The sequence below is a fragment of the Agelaius phoeniceus genome, chromosome 1, assembly GCF_051311805.1.
Source record: "Agelaius phoeniceus isolate bAgePho1 chromosome 1, bAgePho1.hap1, whole genome shotgun sequence".
Taxonomy (NCBI): domain Eukaryota; kingdom Metazoa; phylum Chordata; class Aves; order Passeriformes; family Icteridae; genus Agelaius; species Agelaius phoeniceus.
Genome location: NC_135265.1, coordinates 39,433,721 through 39,452,875, shown reverse-complemented (window position 1 = coordinate 39,452,875; position 19,155 = coordinate 39,433,721). Strand labels below are relative to the sequence as shown.

The following is a 19,155-nucleotide window of genomic DNA, read 5'->3' as shown; positions in this document are numbered from 1 at the left end:
GCTGTTCATCCCAAATTTCCAGGTCATACAAATGGGTGCTGCAGAAGCTGGAAAAGCTTGTTAAAGATGTTTGGTGCCTTCCCCTTGCATTTGAATTGAGTTTTCTCTTTTAGTCTCTTTAGTCAAAAGCTATCTCTAATACACCAGAGCAGATGCTGCACAATTGGCTCAGGAATCCCTGTTTTGTTTTGCCAAGCAGGCAAACTATTTATCTCAGATAAGAGAATTTTGAGGTGTGATGTGGTTAGTATCTAAAAATATCAGTATAGGGAGATGGGATAGGGCTCCAACAGACAAAAACATGGCAAGATAAGGAAGAGGAGTTCACGTTGGAATTACGATACTGTGGGTGTAATTAACCACTGGAAACGCTTAGAAAGGAATGTGGTAGATCACTTGGAGTAATTAAATCAAGATTAGATCTACTTCTGAAATATCTTCTAGTAGAGTTACAAGTTCTTGTGCTTTGTAAAGAAATTGCTGCATAAGGTATTACAGGCTGTGCCAGGCAGGAAGTCAGACCAGATTACCATAAGAGTTCCTCCAGGCCTTTTAAATCCACATCTCGACCAACAAAGGCTCTTATGTGGTACAGGCTGCCACAGAATTTCCAAAATCTGAGGTGGAGCAGGTCACTCTTGTTTCAGTGGTGAAAGGTTGAAAAGTCTTTGAGCAGATCCTTGCAGAGACGCTGTGGTGGGTACTCAGCGCTGCTGAGCTTGTACATTGTGTGCTTCAGCCCTGGGCACCAATACTGGGCCAGTTCCTGCTCTGTCTGATCAGCCCATAAATTCACTTTTCTGCATAATCTTATAATATTTTACCTGATTTATTTCGTGGTTTGCATTTTTTATTGCATTGAGTAAATATAATAATTTTTCTATAAAGCTTATTGAATCCCTTCTGTGATACAAGTAAAGTCCTGAAAGAGTTCAGAATTTTCTTCAGCTACTCAGTGAGCATAATTCCATTGTCATTAACACAGGATCTTCCATAGCCACTCTTAATATCCCTATGAGTAGAAAGGGCAGGGGACATTTTTAGCAGATAATGTAGAATTCCTAGGGTAAAAGAATCTGCTTTCCCCAAAACTGAAAAAGCAATAATTTGTATGCTTGCTCTGGGATATGCATGGAATAGTGAGAGTAGAGGACACTCATCTTTTAATTCTCTTCAGCTACAGGGAAGTGTATTCTTGTCTTACTGGGTAAGAGGCAGCAGATCCTTTTAATAAAAAAGAGATTAAAATATATCAAAAAGTAATTTTATACCAGAAGAAATACAAAACACAGTGGTGAACAAGAATAGCCCTTACAAGAATAGCTTACTTTGATAAGCTCATTAATTTCAACATTCAGAATTAATCAGGAATTACTGTGCAAAATCTTACAAATGGAAAAATCCATCAACTTGAGCTCAGAATTATGTCACCCTACTGTACTTAGGTTGCATAGCTTTTGTTACAGGAATGTTTAGTGTAATTACACAGCAGCATGACAGGAAGAACAGCTAAGAGTTGTCCTGGCCATATGGGGGGATAAAAACTTACTCAGGAAAGTTTTCATGTAATTCTGGCTCTGTAGAAAGATCTGTGAAAAAGCTTTTCTGTAAAATTAGCTAGGGTAAATTCAAGAGTGAGCCCAGGAATATTAGAAGATTTTTTTTTCCAGAATACCTGATACCCATCCTGACAGCAGGTAGTTTGCACTTGGTACTTGACCATCCCTATTGCTCTCCCTCCCTGGACTGTGTACTTATGGTTTACACATGGCAGCCTAGACCTGAATTGGAAAAAATATTGGACTAAAACAATAGTAGAACTAAAGTAGAGAAGAGAGATACCATTGTGTTTGATAAACCAAAGTAAGGTGGTTGAGGTTAATAAGTTTGTGTTCCTCCATGTGGAGGCACCACCTGCTTTCATGGATATCCAGGAAAGAGGACAAGATGCTGGAAAAAGAGAAAAAAAGGTTAATAACCCTTGCTAGTAGGTTAGGGATTCATGGCTGTGGTGAAAGGAGAGAAGACTTTGGTTAGTCAGCAATCAAACATGGTTGCTTGGTTACCATGCAATAATAGTTGTGATTTTTTAGCATGAGGGTTTCTTCTGTACCACATCTCTTGAAAGTATATTACATGCCTATGGTTTTTACAAATTCCTGATAGCCATAATACTGACTATGGAGAGTGTTTAAAAACAAACTTCAGGATGTCTCTTTTTCACATGTTTTTTCAACCAGTGAGTCACTCTTAATGGATACTTCAGTTCTGAAAAGGAGTGGAGAAGGCAGTGCCATGGAAGAAAATTGCCCTCTCCATTAGTAAGGTATTTGAGACATCATATTGCTTCAATTTCCTTCCATGTGAAAACTCATGGCTAAGTCATTTAATGTAAAGCAAAACAGTCTTTTCTACCACAGAAGAAGTGCCTCTACTGGGCAGTGGCACACAGGCCTGCAAAATTGACTTTGGTTATCACTGAGGGTTTCCTTGGCGTTTCTTACTGTTCAGGGAATTAATGCTGTAAAAGCATTCCAGATGACAGAAAAGAGCAGTTGTGTTGAGGTCTGGGGAGTTCCTTTGGCGCATCTCCAGTGCACTGCTAGTCCCAAATTCATTGTTTGTATCTAAGAACTGCACTTGCTTTAAAAGCTCAGTTTTACTGCATTTGAAAGCTATTCAGTCTTGTTTCCTGCACTTCGTTTACTTAATAACCCCTATAAAGAATCCACAATTTTGCCTGGGTAACTTGCTGCTCTCTTCCAAGAGAGAAATATACTGGTTTTTAAATTTTTTAAATCCACATGCTAGGTTGGAGCACAAGTCAGTGTAAAGAAGTACCTGGTGCTTAACCCTGTGGTCGAAATGTCTGCTCTGATGAGATACAAGCATGCTGTGCTCACTGTTACAGAACTCTCCAAAAGTGTCAATTCAGGGAAATTCTGCTGCCGTGAGAGAACGGGACCATCAGGAATGTTCTCTCCCACTTAATGGAAATGTGGCTTTTGGTCACCAGTGCATTTAAAAAATAGCAGATTGCGTGTTTGTGCTCACTGACAGAGTCCAACTTGAACATCACAGTGATGTTCAGGGCAGCAGATCCTGCTGTGTGCTGCAGCCCTGGGAGACTGGAGGAGGCTCTGGTAGCAGCAGGCTGGTACAGCATATGTCTGGCTGCTACCAGAGGGATTTGCAGCTGTACAATTTTTGGTTTTGAGTAACCTTTAGAAAAGTGCATCTGAAAAATGGCCAGGGTGGCCAAACAGATTAATTCCCATCAGCAGGAGAGACAGCTGTTCATTTGACTACATCTGCTTCATTTGACTGTGTAGATCATCTTACTGGATGGAATGGGCTCCAGAGACCTGACTGTGGAGAAGAGAGGTAGGTAGGACAACATGCACTATGTCAGAAATTCTCTTCATCTTTGACAGAAATGGCCTTGCCTTATGGATGTGGTGGAGGGGTAGATTGCTTATTTAATTGTTTGACCATTGCCCATTTGCACATAGCCCCTCTGTTTCAGACCTGAGGGATCCCACATCTACAGAACAGATGGGTTAACTACAGAATATTTCAGATGGCTGCACCCTGCTGATAGCACTAGTCAAAGCCTCCCCACCCGCCCCAATATATTACTGTGAAAACATGGATAAGAAAAAAAAGACTGGAAAAGTCAATGTTGGCTGAATAATATTAGTCCTAATCTCTCTAAGCAATATGTATTCTCTGCCTTTTTGCTCACTTTAAGGGTCAAAAGCCTGTCAAGAAGGTGCTAGAGATCTAGATGGTGTTAGCTAGATTTGCTTCTAGGTCATTCTCATTCAGCACCATCAGAGCAAGCTTTGGTTCTATTGTTTCAGTTTCCCCATCTGTGGCTTTAATCCAGTTCTCTTTCTTTAATCACATCCTATGTTAAATTGTCCCGCAGCTCTTCTCTTCTCCAAGTTTAAGGTTTCAGTTGCTGTGCAGGAGACCCTGTGAATGATTTTATTTCGTCAACTGAGATAAAAGGACAGTAACAACATACACTAAGGCACAAAATCTTCTCTAATCTGTTATTTGACAAGTGCATTTAATTATTTAGCATGGCTTGTAAAAGTAATGAAGTCCTTGTAACAGGAGATCTAACACTCTCCTATTAATTTTTCCCTAAGAGGTGGGAAAAGACTGCCATAATTTTGTGTGCAAACTGAGAGCATGAAGTTAATGAGATTTGACTGAGAATACGTAAAAGGGGCTGGAACCTTTCAGTGTTTCTTAAGAGTTTTGCTAATAGGTAGCAAATCCAAGCACATCCCACAGTTAGATAAGATTCTGCCTGTGTTGGCAAACCAGAAGGTGCTGTCTGATGCTTTGCCAAAGCAAAACAGAGTTTTCTTGGACCAGCTGTATTTTTTTTTTTGGAATGTTTAGCTTAGTAAAAGGGAAAGCTGTAAGTCGCAGTCTTGCTCAAGAGGTATCATTCAAAACAATTTTTTATAGCATGATAGATTTAATGTTGCTACAAAATAAATATTTAATCGGCACTAATATTTTTGGTTCCCTCAGGCAGGCAGAGAAGTTCTAACTTTTTACTCAAGTGAGTGCAAATGGAATCTAGCAGGAAGTTCAAAGTAAAATGCATGTATATCCTAGAGATTTTTTAAATGGATTTTAGGTCCAGCCTGCCAGGATTGATGGCTGATTTTGTTCCTGACAGAGAGCATTTTATCTCAAAGTTAAAAAGCCCCTATCCCCAAAAATGGAAAGGAACCCAAGAAGAATCTGTGTTTGATTGGTTTGAGTTGTATGGTGAACTAGATCAGTTACAATTACATTGAAAAAAGAAAAAAAAAAAACAAAAAAAGAAAGGCAGCCTGAAATGCTTTGTTTACAGTCACAAAGCTGCCTCAACCATGCCAGCCCAACTCCATGACTGAAGGGAACAGTCTAGTGACTCTGTAGAATTGCGCTTACTGGTTAGTTTCTAATTCCTCCATCTTATGTCATCTACTGGGCTCTTTATTCAGGGGCTTCACTTTGTAGTACAAAAGAATATTTGTAGAATATGCAGAATATGTGTGCAGTGAATATTTCTTACCTTGACAGCTGCTCTGTCAAGCACGGTAGCAGAGTTTGGCTTTTGGAGGACATGAGCCCTCTGTGGGCTTCCTGAGAAAGCTCCAGCTCCCATGATCCTCACCAGACAGGAGGATGGGAGACAAGCACTTGAATTTTGTGCTCCTCATGTAGGAGCACAGGGGGAGGACTAAATGGATTTTTTTCTTCAAAATGTGAGCCACTGAGTGAGGCTCCTTCTGCTGTTTTCCCTTTCTGCTCAAGAGTCAGTAAGAGCTCTTCCCTGGTACCATGATGGGCAGATCTTTATTTGTAATGCATCAGTCTTGAGACAGTCATCATGCTTGCATTTAAGAAAATCTTTCAGGACACATCTGCTCATTAGTGCTCTCTATCTTTTGATCTGTTAAAAACTCATTCCCATCCTTCTAGCCATCAGCATCTTTCGTTGTCCTTTCACAAATTAATTTAAAAACCAATCATCCCTTCTTTGATTTAATAATCACCAAAAAGAACAAACAGAAGTAAAGGTAAAATAATACAATTTCAGGAGGGAAATTGTGTGTTCTGAACTGAAACTTTAATGCATGTGCATCTCACAGAAAGGCAGCAGGTTTCTCTAATGTTCACCCAGAAATTAGGGAAAGTATCCCCTGCCATGTCTGACTGTCACCAAGGAAAAATAGTACTGAATTTTTGCTGACTCTGAGGATGTCAGGTTAAAATTTGACACAGTCCTTTAGTTGTAGTAGATACATAATACAGAGAGAGAATACTATTGAGCAGTTATGACAAGTTTTGACATTTCTGATTTCCTTTACATTAAGATGCTAACCATAGACACTATTAATCTCACCCCCTGACTGGGGCTGATTCAGACAGCCTTAAGTTTTCAGATACAGATTGGTTTTGTAAAATGATAAGATGTACAGGATAGTAAAATTTTCAGTATAGAGCTTTAAAATACAGTGACAGTACTAACCCATCAAGACTTCCAGTTAAGTAGCCACAGTGCAGGTGTTCACCACCTTGATTTTCTTGAGGTACAGGATGTTGTGCTTTTTCTGGCCTGAAATTCTATTTCTGAAAACAAATTGATTGGAAAATACTTGGATTTATAGGAGGAGCTCCTGCTTTGCTGGCAGCAAAAGCTAAGTGAAAATGCCAGGGAGCCTCACTTCTTTCTGCAAGTTCTGTCTTCAGTAGGAAAATGGCAGGCTGACCCTGGTGTGTTCCAGCTCTGCGTGGGAGGATTTGATGTACTTTGTTTCCAAAACTTGGTTGTAGTTGCAGCTTTCACATATGGAAAGAGACAGAGTTAAACACGAGACTGCTGTAAAAATGTACTAGCATTCATAATTATGTTCGAATTTTATTATTCCTTTTGTCTGTGAAATAAAATAATTAAAGAAACGTGAAATAATAGCAGAAGAGAAAAAAGTAATTTCTTGTTCTTATAGACTCATAAAATCCTAGAATGGCTTGGGTTGGAAGGCACCTTAGAGGTTATCTAGTTCCAACCCCTCTGCCTAAGATATGGACACCTCCCACTTGACTGGGTGGCTCAAGGCCCCATCCAAGCTGGCTCTGAACACTTCCAGGGTTTGGACACCCACAGCTTCTCTGGGCAACCTCTTCCAGTGCCCCACCACCCTCACAGAAAAGAATCCTAACCAGGTTCCTCAGTCCTGGTTCTGATAATACTGCAGTCATTGTATCAAAACCTTTTAGATCCTATTAACTTCTTCTGCCTTCCTTAAATTGCCAGTACAGTTGCTCCAACTAATTCTTAAATGGAGTGGAAATTACACAAATAGGAGTTATTTGAAGCTGCGGAATGATTTTACACTCATTCTTATGTAATGAGCTAGAATTGCACAGCTGACCAAAAAACAGTTCTTAATTCAGAATTCCAGCCTGTTTTTCACTTCAGTGGCTTTGTAAATTTCCCTCTAGTCTTTATGCACCATTTTATGTGGTTTAACTGAAATTCTGAGAAAATAAAGGAAAATTAACCATGGACATGGAGAAATGTGGAAGGACAGATGAAGTGAGAGATTTCACACAGGAATTGGGCGTAGAGAAAGCAGTTCTGTAAGAATGGTTTGATCAAAATGTTTGGGATGGTAAAGTGACATAGAGAAAAAGTTTTATTAATTGAGAAAGAATGCATGACAGGAAAGATGTGATTTATTGGACTGAAAAAGTCCTCCTCAACAACAGCAAGTGGCATCGTCTCTGAAAGAAAGTGTCTGTCTTATTTGGGAACTGAAAAATTGTTTGAATAAAGACTAGGAAATATCAGTGTAGAACCTGTGCTTCTGCAGGTGAGCACTCTTGAAGCAGAAACCTTTCCTAAATCCATATTCTGACTTGCTTGAGAGAGCTCCATGAATCTGATTCAGGCTTGGGATAAAACCATAAGGTATGTTTTCTCTGCTTGCTCCCTTTTCTCCCTAAATGTTATTATACTGCAGCTTGGCTCTGTCCACACAGTCTGGAGCAGACTGTGTTGTAACTTGCTTTAGCCGCCGCTGAATTTAACAGCTTTTGGCTTTGTAAGGAATGCCTTAGGAGAACTCTTGCTCATCTGTTCCCTGAGCCAAAGGAAAACTCCTCCAGTAGCTTTCCCAGTGTTTTCTCTGGCTGGAACACATAGTTACCGATTGCTAGGTGAAGATACACTATCTTTAATCTTATTTTCGTATTTTTGGTTTGTCCAGCTGACATATTCCAAGATAACCACTTTGACTAAAGCAGTGAAAGAGGACTTTCACAATGGATTTTCTTTTCTTTTCCCTGTACTCCATGTAATTAAATTCTTCCACTGGTGAGAAAAATGCTTCTCCTTGATGTAAATGTGTGGCAAGTAGTTGAATGCTGAGCCAGTCAGTCGCATTTCCCTGCTAAGCATCCTATTTCCAATATTTTTCATAACAGATTTATTTATCTTTGTTTCCTGGCCCTGTGTGGTTTGCTTTCTGATCCTATTGTCATTTAATCTGTTGCAAGAAATGCATCCATTGGGAAATTATTAAATAGGATCTCAATAAACATTTGGATTATATTTAGCAAGTACAAATCACTAGGAGATGTTTGCATATTTATTTGTTGAATTTCAGCTTCCACTTCAGGTTAGATGAGACATAAACAATTATACAGCACCTCTGGCAAAGAATTATTCTTCAAAGCAAGTCAAAGTAACACTGGGAATTTGGAGGAAGATTCCTGAAGTTTTAGAAAGATCTGTGAAAGGCTTGTGCTTTGTTTTAGCTCCATACATTTTGTGTCAAGTATGGAATTAATGTTGTAGACTTTTACTCTGATACATCTTGTTTGTTTTACTCTAATATATATTTCTGACAAATATTTATGGTAGCACTGGTCAGAGTCTGCACCTTTGCCTGCATCATTAATGTAAAAATTACCCTAATTTAAAGCCAGCTAAAATATTTCAGGAGTGGTGGTTTGTTTGCTTGTTTGTTTTGTTTGAGGTGGTTTTTTGTTTGTTTGTTTTTTATTTTCCCTGGGTCTAGTGATCAGACTCTCCATTGTACTTTGTAACAGAGACCACAGATAACTCTGATCTGCCAGAAAGGTTTAATAGGTTTTCTGCAAGATCCAGGATCAGGAGACCAGGTACCACTGCATGCTTTTGTGCCCTAGCAGAGGAAATACCTCTTTGGATGCGTTCTTGGCCTGCTTCATTTTAGAAGAATCTCTGTGTAAATTATGGGTGAAAATTAACGTAATTAATTGTAATTAGTATAGTGTTTATAGTGGATACATGTTCCAAAATCTTCAACAACAGTGCTGGAGACTTCATAGTTTCCAGGAACTGTAGATTTACAGTAGCAATTAGATCATTTAGGCCAACCCTGAATAACTTTTGAACTCTGCATTTACTGTCCATTTGTGTCTTTGAAAATCCACTTATTGACAATTAAATTTGATGCCTTGTTACTTGTGTACATGAAAGCAATTGGCATACTCTTTCTGTTTGTGCCTCAGTGTGCCTTATTAATTTAGTAGCATTGTTGGATTTTAAGTTCTGGAGATAAACCAAAGCATTAAGGGCATTAAGGCATAAGACTTACCTGCTGTTCATTGCTTGTCCTTTCTTGCATGCCTAAAGGAAAGACTTGCACTTAAAGTGAGATTGATAAGCTTCCAATTCTCAAAACAAAGTCCTATTTATATTATATAGTAAAAGACTTGAGACAACACTTTGCTTGGTACTCTGTTCCTACACATTCACGTGTTCTTTGAACTCTGTCCTTAATATTTGTCCTATAAAATGTGTTGTTTAAAGGGGAAAAAAACAATAAAGTGCATTTTAGAATGTGTGAATCCCTTAATGTTATTTCAAACTTTGATGAGAATAATCAAGGGTTGGAGTCTGTACTTTGGCAGAAAGATATCCTTGTTAAATCCTTGAACTGTATTTTCTTTTTAGCTACGTGTTTCTGCAATCATTTCCAGTTTTGCAGAATAATATGCCCAAAATACTGTGTTCTGTATGAGGTTCACATAAACTTATTTTTCCTATTTCCCAAGCATGAGGAATCATTTGTTAGTACCTAGCCTTGTCTCAGAAAATTAAGATTACTCAATCTGCATTTGTGATCTATGGCAATAAATTCTTCCCACTACTTCTTTCATTTTCTTCCACCTGGGGAGGCATCCATTTTTCTTGAAGTTCTAGAAGAGCGTCGTGTACAAGAATCCCTGCCCTACATTGTGACTACTCTTCCTCTTTTTTTTTTCTTTTTATTTCCCTGGTGTTTGCAAGACCAATATGTAGTTTTCAGTGGATTAAACTTGTAGCTGAAGAAGATACGAGAATTTTTCTGCCTTTGATCACAACTAGAACTTTCCACAAAGAAAGCTTTGTTCAGGCAGATAACTGCCTTTCAGTCAGTGGCCAGAGGAAGCCAGCATTTAATGAAAATTTAGAGTCTGGATGAATTTCATCTGGGCTATTTATTTTTCCTTGAAGGCAGAGATGAGGAAGGATGTGCAGTGATGCAGCACTGAATGAAGGATAGCAGAGGAGACACCAAGACTTGATGCAGGAACAGAAGGAGATTTACTTTCTTCAGTGTTACCTGATAGAATCTATTTTTATGTAGAAATGTCACCTGACAGAAGTCAGGAGAGAGAATATCCAAGTAGTTTAGATGCAGCTGGAGGCAGGGAGCTAAAGCCATGAGGGAATAGAAAAGGCAGTTGAGGTGATCTGAGTGCACAGCTGTACATAAAAATAGTAGTTGGAAGGAAGAGGTCTTAGTGGGAGCTGACCACGTACTGCATGTGGCTATAATCACAGGATAGAAGCTGGCACTCACTGGTTGTGGAGAAATCAAGTGAAAGACTGATGTGTTATGATGGAGAACTCAGGAGAAAAAGTGAGAAACAGATGACTGAAAGAAGAGTGGCACCAGGAGAAAAGGAGGATAAGATGGAAATAAATAGAGTTTTGAGGCTGAGAAGGAAAAAGGATGTGATTAGAGAACTGAGGACAGCAAATATAAGGTAGTTGGGCAGCATCAGGGAAAAAAAGGAAAAAAAAACCCAAACCCCATGAAAATCTGGGTTTCCTTGTGGCATGAGAAAGACACAAGTGTATGAATCTGAAGACATTTTCTTTAGGTGGAAAGGCACATCTGTCAGCAGAGTTTATCTGGGGAAAGAGCAGTGTTTTGTTTTCCAAGACTAAACAAACACTATGGGAAGATAAAACTAAAAAACAGTCCCTGAGAAGAAATTTGAGACAAAGATCTCAGAATCCCTTTCGGAACAAAACGAAGATTAGTATATCACGACAGAGAAAACTCTCCTGAAATCTGTGGGTGGTGTGGTTTTAGTAGAATTGCCTTGGTCTCTGAGTAGGAAGGTGGGTGAATGACAAGCTAATGAAGGTGTACCAAGAGGCATGAAGACCTCAGGGTCATGCAGGCTTGAAGAGGTCTTCATGCAATGGGCATGTCTGTACTAGTAAATGAAATTGAGTCTAAAGCAGTCCCTGGCCCTGGAAATTAAATGTATCCACTGTTGACTGTCCCTGGCCTAGTTTTGGTGTACACTTACGGGAACTCACCTGAACTATTCCCAGGTAAGGTTTGAGAGTTATCTTGGGATTCTTCCCGGTAGGCAGTTAAAAGCAGCCTCCCTGTTTTGAAGGGTGATAGACTTTATTAGCATGGCACCTTTCTGTGCCAGTTGGCCTCAACATTCTTGGACATGTTTATTTTGCTTGTAGAAATAGAGCTGCAAATGGCTCAGTAGATGCAATCCCTTAGAAACTTAGGACGTCGCAGTCTTTGATGCAAGCTGTGACAGGTAGTGAATATGATTTCTTCTTTAAAATGTTGCTGAAATGAGATGTTGATGGGGTCTCAGATTTTGTTTTCATGTAGCACAGTGACATTGTAGAAGAGTTGGTTATACAAAGTAAGTTTGTATGAAGCGTGTATTTACTTATTTCCATTTAAATGTTATACAAGTATAATAAGCAAACATAGGTCATAAGTAACACTCCATCTCACAGAAGGACAGGCTGTGAAATTAAAGAAACAAGGTCATGAGGTTGGTAGGTAATTCAGTTGACTGGACTAAAAAGTAAAAGTAGAGAAAACATTTTTAAAAGTTCTTGAAACTTCTATAAAAACAAGGCAAATCTCCAGACCTAAGGAGATAAGATAAATATGGATCTAGAATGGAATAGGTGTAATGGGAATGTGATGGAAGCATGGAAACTTTGCAGTCAGTGTAGAAAGATGTGTAAAACAAAATTTCATGTGTTGTTCTGGATTTTGAATTCAGGAATGATTCAAACTAAAACAGGAACAGCAAGAAAAGTGTCACTGAGAGCCTTTATCTTAGCAGAACAGGCTAGCAAAGTGAAACCCAGAGCATGATAAGTTCCTTGATAAATACAACAAGGAAGGGGCTGAGGAAAGCTGGTTAATAAAGCAAAACAGTGTTGACACGTGAACAAAGTTAATAGCACATGCCAATTTTAGCAGAAAGCAGTTGACTCTGAAACTGAAGTTAGATTGTCCATGTTACTAGAAGCAGCATGCACCTCAGCTCGCATTTGCTAAATGAATTCATGAGTGTGACCTGTTCTTAACCAGGCACAGTGTTGGTTTTGTGAGGAGCTTCAGAGATGAGCAGGAGGATTTGCACTTTACTTTCAGATGCCTTAGGCTGAAGAGCCAAATGCAACATTTTTGGAAAGGACTGTGCAGGGTATTTGGCAGTTCTCCTCCAGCATATCATCAGTCTTTCAGCAGTCATCCTACACTCATGGATCCTTTCCTCTTCAGTTACAGAATTATAGAATCATAGAATGGTTTGGGTTGGGTCATTCACTAGACGGGGTTGCTCAAAACCTCATCCAACCTGTCCCTGAACAGTTCCAGGGATGGGGCATCCATAGCTTCTCTGGGCAACCTGTTCCAGTGTCTCAGCACCCTCACAGTAAAGAATTTCTTCCTAAACTAAACCTACCTTCTTTCAGTTTAAAGCCATCACTTGTCCTTACACTGCATGTCATTGTAAAAAGTCCCTCTCCAGATCTCTTGTAGGCCCCTCTAAGGGCTAGAAAGTGTCCTACGGTGTTCCCAGAGCCTTCTCTTGTTCTGCCCTTTAGATTTGCTGCATTGAGGGTTGATGTATCTTCTCCGTGGTCCTGCCATCACAGGTGCTGTGCTGCTTTCCTGGTTCAGCTGTATGGGAAATCAAGCCCACACAGCAAGTTCACCTGAAAGAGCTTGTCTCCAGGGGGTGTTAAGTTGTGTCAGACTGTGTCAAACTGTTGCACTATTGTTTTTCTCGGTTTGCCCTGTTGCTGGAGCAGGATTTCATGGAGAGCATTCAAAATGCATGTCAGTGTAATATTGGGAAATGTTTTGTTTATATGTGACTGAATGTGAATGTAAATTGATAACCCCAAATTGTGAGAGAAGATGATTTTAATGTCTTTCTTATTATTTTTGTTGGCATGTATGTATTTCTATAAATACTGTGTAGTTGAATGAATACCAGACTGATGAATGTGGAAGCCCTCCATGTCTCTAAATGAAACTTCCAAATATAAATAGCTTTAAAACTATTAATAGAAAATATTTTTACTATATTTATCACTAACCACTTTTTCCCCCTTTCATTGCATCACCCATTTTATTTTTAGTGATGCTTACTTAAAATAGTTTCCCTGCTTCCCTGTTGGCCATTATATGGCCACTGTGGAATCCAAGTGATTTCTAAGCCAGATGGTAAGGAAAGTGTTCTTTATTTGAGCAGTGTGAGCCTGAAGTCTTGTCTGTTCAGACCTTCTTCACTGATGGCATCAGCTTTGTCTGTCCAGTTAATTTCATATACATATTCCTCAGCTGGTTTCAAAATGTGATTCCAGCATTGTTCAGGACCTCCTATTCTTCTTACATTGATGTTATTCTATGTCCCCCTCATAAGATGATAGCTTTGGTTTTGCTAACTAACTAAAGTCCATACTCTTCACAAAAGTCACTATGTTGGCAGCCATAACAATTTTTAAAATTCTAATTTAATTAGTTTTACAATATTGATGTGTTGGTGGTGACCTCAGTTGCACACAAAGTAATAGGAATAGCTTTAAGTTTTGATGGCCCTCAGGCCTTAGCTTTGACTTCACTGTTGAAACTGCAGCTTCCTGTGCACTATTCCATCCCTTTCCCCCTTTGTGTCTGTGTTCATAGATACATAATTTAAAGTAGGGTTGAATGTAGTGTAAGCCACATTACTGTTTGTTAGGGTTTGCAGACCAGAGTTGTCTTCCAACACCATGTGATTGAAGAGGCTGCAAGGGCACCACATGGTTCTTTTCTCCTGAACTGTCTCAAAAGAGGGAAGTAAGTGTCTGTAAGGGCTGGCTGATTATCTGTACACTGCTCAAAATGGCAGACAAAGTGTAGAAATGCAGTTATTTAAGGCAAATAAGATCATGGTTGGTTCCTTGTAACTCTGACTCTGCATGCTTTGGTCTCAGCCTGAAACGCTGCTGTGGGAAGGAAGAGGAAGGAAGCAAGATTGGAGGTCTTATGGGAAAGAAGTAGGAAACAAGTAGGACAAGTGGACAAGTTTTGTCCCACATCACCAGCACCGAAAGATTTCCTGGGACTTCTGAGGCAGCAGTGGTTCCCTCTTGTACCAAGAGAAATGCCTTCTCCTGTGTCACTTTGCAGGAGCTATGTCTGTATGAGCAGATGAGCTGGGCCCAGGATGCACCTCAGACATGTCAAGGTGCTTGGCACCATTTCTTGTGGTGTTAGTGGGGTCCCAAGGGCAGCAGATGTGAGAGCTGATGTGATGAGATGGAGTGAGAGGCGATGTTCCTGTCTCTGCCCAAGCCTGTGCTACTGCAGTCATTGCCACGAGACCACTCGTACCTTGGACTTCTTGCAGATCTGAAGGAGCAAAGAGAGGAGCAGAAATGTGTTCTGTCATCTTTGAGAGGTGGAGGAGACATTGCTGCTTGTCAGATAGGAAGTTCCCAGCTACTACTAGTAGGGTCATGGACTGAAACTGTTTTCCTGTCCTTATCAGGCAGGAATTTTTTCTCCTGCCAGTAGGCCATCATGAAGGTTCCTTAACTGCACATCCAAGCAGATTGCTGTTGCACCCAGCCAATGACAGATGAAGTGGTCTGTGTTCATGGGGCTCTGAGACTCTGAGGAATCATGGACTCATTTATCCATCAATCTTCATGCTTTGAGGCATGCCAGCATCTGCAAGCTTCTTAGTTTAAATGTGATTGATGTAGTTTTATTTTTATGCGGCGTCTTGGGATGCCTACTGAGAAGGGCTCTTAAAATAGGTGTAACTTAATGAGCTGTTCAGACTTCTCATTAATCTGCTTGTCTTTACTCTTACCCAGAGGTAAAATACAAAAGCTACAGAGGGAGGAGTATGGAATAAAATTATATCAAAGGGGGCTCTGAAATAAAGACATTTATTATTGAGGACTAAGACTAGGAGTGGAAGAAACAGAACAGGATGTTCAGAAAGTCCAGGCCCTTTGGCATGAGTTAAGGAGCTTGGAAAATAAGCAGGGCTACAGTGAATTTGTGAAACAATGTTTGTCTTCCTAAACTGAATACTGGAAAGGATCCATTTCACACTTTGCCTTTGCCAGCACCCTGATATCTATTGTAGCACTCATCTTCTGGCCTCTTTATTTTCAGAGAAAAGTTTGACTTTGTGTTTAGAAGTTATTTGTGCTTCCCACTTTCTTATGGCACTAACACGATCATGTTGTGGCTACGGGGCTAAACTTTGGAGCCTTAATCTTTGGTCCTGGTGTGCCACCCTGTTTCTGATGTTTGTATTTCAACTGCAGCGATGGCTAACGGGCTTAAAATACTCCACTTCCACTTTGCTTCACTGCTGCTTTGTCTGCATGGGTACATTAAGCAGGGCCAGGACTTGTATCTTATGATTGTCCATATTGTTTAATTTCTAGCACATTCCATGACATGATTTTGGTCCGTGCCAACTAGCACACTCCCAGATGACAGCTGTGGCAGGATGGCGTGGGAGAGAGACTGTTCTCAACAGGCATTATTGAAGAGGTAACCATGTTTTGCAGGGGAAAACAGTGTAAAGATGTGGATTGGAACTGGCTTTGCCTTTCTCCCCAAGCCTCTGGACTCTGATGTATTTTATTCACTAGGACCAGTCTCTCCCATTCTTAGCATTTGTGAAAGATACTGAAATACAAACTTTTGCTTCCTCATTGCATCGCTAGGTGCTGTTATCCACAAAAACATCCAGCCACCTCCTCCTTCTCCCTGTGAGCCATCTGCTCAGGCTTACAGCAACACTTCCATAGTGATAAGATTTTATCTTTGAGTAAGAGTCAGGTTAGGGGCACAACTCAAGTTTTATGTCAAGCTAGTTCACGACAAAACCAATCCCTCTGAAACTGAGTGAGCTTTCCAGAAAGTCGTCTTCCATCATGCAGCATATCTGCACCCAGAGGTACAGCAGTGGCTCACAAAGCCAGTGTTGTCACAGGCCCACAACACCAAGTTAGATAAGTAATTGCTGTTCTGGTATGTGTGTATTTGCTTATCACACAGGGTCATGATGATTGCACATACAGATTGTTCATTTGCTTGCACACATGTTTTTTTTTTTTAATTTCACACCTATAATTCACTCTTCAGGGTTTGTTTGTGGCACTTTAAATGAAAATAAGGAATGTTTACTTTTCCCTGTGGGATTTCTAGTTTGTGAAGCCCTCTGCAGTTCTCTGTTGTGTAAGGGATCACTGAATTCCAGAGCATTGCTCATGCTTTGGCTGAATGTGTTTTTCTAAAAATTGTTTGTATAAGGTAAAATATTCTCCATGTGAAATATTCTTTATAAACCTTGATTGCTCTCTTTCTGACTTCATTTTTTAGTGTCTGAGCTTTTAGTTGCAAATGGAAATATTATTAAAACTCTAGTCTTCCTCACTCACTGTTGCAAATATTTTTTCATTTAGGTAGAGCATGGTGTGATGTTTGTAGGATGTGCGTCAACAGTAGCTACGGGCTGCACAGACTTGGGGTTTTGTCTTGAAAGTGATAGGATTAGCTGCACAGTGAGCCTGTATCTATCATGAAGATTTAAGCTCTTGAGCCTGTTCTTGGTGCCACTGGAGCAGCAAAGGAAGAAACCACTGCTGAGTCATTGGACTAACCAGTGTAGGTTTCTTCATCGTGACAATCTATGTACAGCACTGTTATCAAGGGGATTAGGAGCACTGAGCAGCAAAAGGGATTTTGTTGTGCTAGTGCTAGATAAAAGGGTGCTTTTACAAACTGGTGTAGTGGGCAGGTTTGAGGCTAGTGAGAGCCATGAGAGCCATGACAGTAACAGTCACACAGAAATTGTTAGGAAAAAAGAAAAGCTGTGAGGGGTGCAGGGTCGCCTGTGTAAACTCTGTTTACAGTTGTTGCCAGTCTATGCACTCCTCTCAGTATTCATTAGCTGAAGAGACTGAAAAGTCAGTCTGGAAGAGATTTGCTGACTACAAGTTTCTGTAGCCTTTGGTGGTGCCAGCTGCAAAAATAGGCAAATCTGGCTGCAGTGGAGGGCGTGATGGGGCAGCTCCAGCCCAACTGCTACCCTGGAGGTGTTTTGGAGGCTTTGGCTGGAAGCCCTGAAATGCATCTCCCTGGGGAGGACTGCATTGCAAACAGACCTTGCCCTTCCCTGTCAGTGGATTCCTTTGGCAGTAGGCTGGCATCAGAACACCTAAACATATTTATGATAAACTGCAGTGATTTTTTTTTGCCCCTCTTTGAGATGGATGTGAGATTTGCATTGTGTTCATTAATTCATCTCACATATGACCCTTTCAAAAGGTCTCATTATAGCAGCCATTCATTACTGGTGGCATTGTGCCTGGCTGAAGGCCAGGTGAAAACATGTTTCTCAATTTCTCACTCTTACATGACCTAAACCAAACATTAATAGCTCCCCATTGATTAAAGTGGCTCTTGATTGGACCAAACCTACTCTGTTGTAGGAAACAAAGGACTGGAGGAGTAGTTCCTATTTTTCCTTGGAGTTTGGCTTTCTTAAAGGGGAGAACTGAGAGGTCCTCTGCACCCCAACTTGAAGGAATACCTTTGAAATAGGATATTTGTTTACATGTATAAAGAGATTAGCATTAAAAGTAACTTACTTAGAAGTTACTTTATGCATGCTTTAGAGGACTTTCTCTTTTCCCACAGAATTATGGTCCTTGGTAACTTGGTCAACTCAGTGAAGGAAAAGTCTTTCTGAGAAGGGGTCAATGTACAGGGAGAAAAGCCCACTGAACAAAGCAAGCTCTCTGCTGAAAATGAAGAGTTTAAAAAAACCACAATGCTGCTTTATCTGTTATAATGTTATGCTTTTTTTTTTCAGGGAATAATTAATCTTTCCTGTTCATCTTATTTACTTACTTTTCATAGGAAAGGGAAACTGTTGGGATCACTCAGTAAACAAGAAGTCTCAATAAGAGCCAATGTTTGCTTCAGGCAGCAATTGGACCACAGCAAATGTAGGCAGGCTGGTGTTAGCTCCCATGAACTGTAATGACACTTAGATTGTTGCTGAGCTAAGTATGCAGGTCAATGGGTAGGTGTCTGCATCCCATACTGGAGCTCTTACTGCTGTATGATTCACTGCTTTTAGGACCTGCATTAGTAAGATTAAAGTCAGTGCTGCTTTGCCTACCTAGCTCCTTCCTGCAGGGAATGCAGGGAAACAATACTTGTGAAGTCCTGAGCACACAGAAAAGAAAGAGGTCCACACTTAACTTGTTGCAATGATTTTTGAGGCTTTTCTGCACTTTCCTGTGGGACAAATTGCTGTGTTGCTTCATTTTCATTGGTGGTGTACAGACATCAGTTATTCAGTTCCTACCCTTGTACAAGTGCCAAAAATCACAGATGTGGAAATCTTGGGCACTGTGATTTTTCACAGCTTCCATGACAAAAAGACAGTTGGCTTCAGAGATCAGAGGCATCTTTGAATATGAAAAAAGCTCTTTTAAGTGTGTTCTTCCTTTGTAAAGGCAGTTGCTCATGCAGCCCACAGTGAAGTGTGAGTACCCTTAGCTGGAATCCTCTGTGCAGTGTGGTCTTGCTCCTGTTTAGAGTCAACAGGGTTGTTTGCACCACTGCAGCTCATTACCCAGGCTTTTCATCAACTGCTGAACTTCATTTGTTTTCTGGAGTTTACTCCCTTAAAAATATGGTAGCCATCAGTAGAAAACCAACTGAAACAATAAGTGTTGGACTTGTTTTCTATTTTAGGTAATATGTGGTTCTATAGCAAATAAAAGGTACAGATTATTTCGTTTTATTCAAGCAAATAATTTGCAGCAGCTGGTAAGGAAGGGGAGCAGCCATGAGCTGAAAATAAAATTTACAGCACAATTCCATGTATGTTGTCAGGGAATCATTCCCATGCAACCACCAGTAATGGCGCAGAGATTTCAGGGATTATGGTCAGATTAAATGTCATCAAGAGCTGAGCCTTGGCAGTATGCCAGCAAGGTCATATGAGGAA

General features: G+C 40.2%; 1 protein-coding gene across 9 annotated transcripts in view; it reads left to right on the top strand.

Annotated features, from left to right (window-relative positions):
- The window catches only part of THRB (thyroid hormone receptor beta), a 169,520-nt gene that overhangs the window by 45,003 nt on the left and 105,362 nt on the right, over positions 1–19,155 (top strand). Inside the window, exon 1 of one of the 9 annotated variants that reach the window (XM_077176782.1) lies at positions 15,659–15,677. The exons of the other annotated variants lie outside the window; for them this stretch is intronic. The gene's annotated coding sequence lies outside the window, so the exon portion shown is untranslated. Of the gene's footprint in view, positions 1–15,658; positions 15,678–19,155 lie in introns of those variants that run through there. 9 annotated transcript variants of the gene reach the window in all.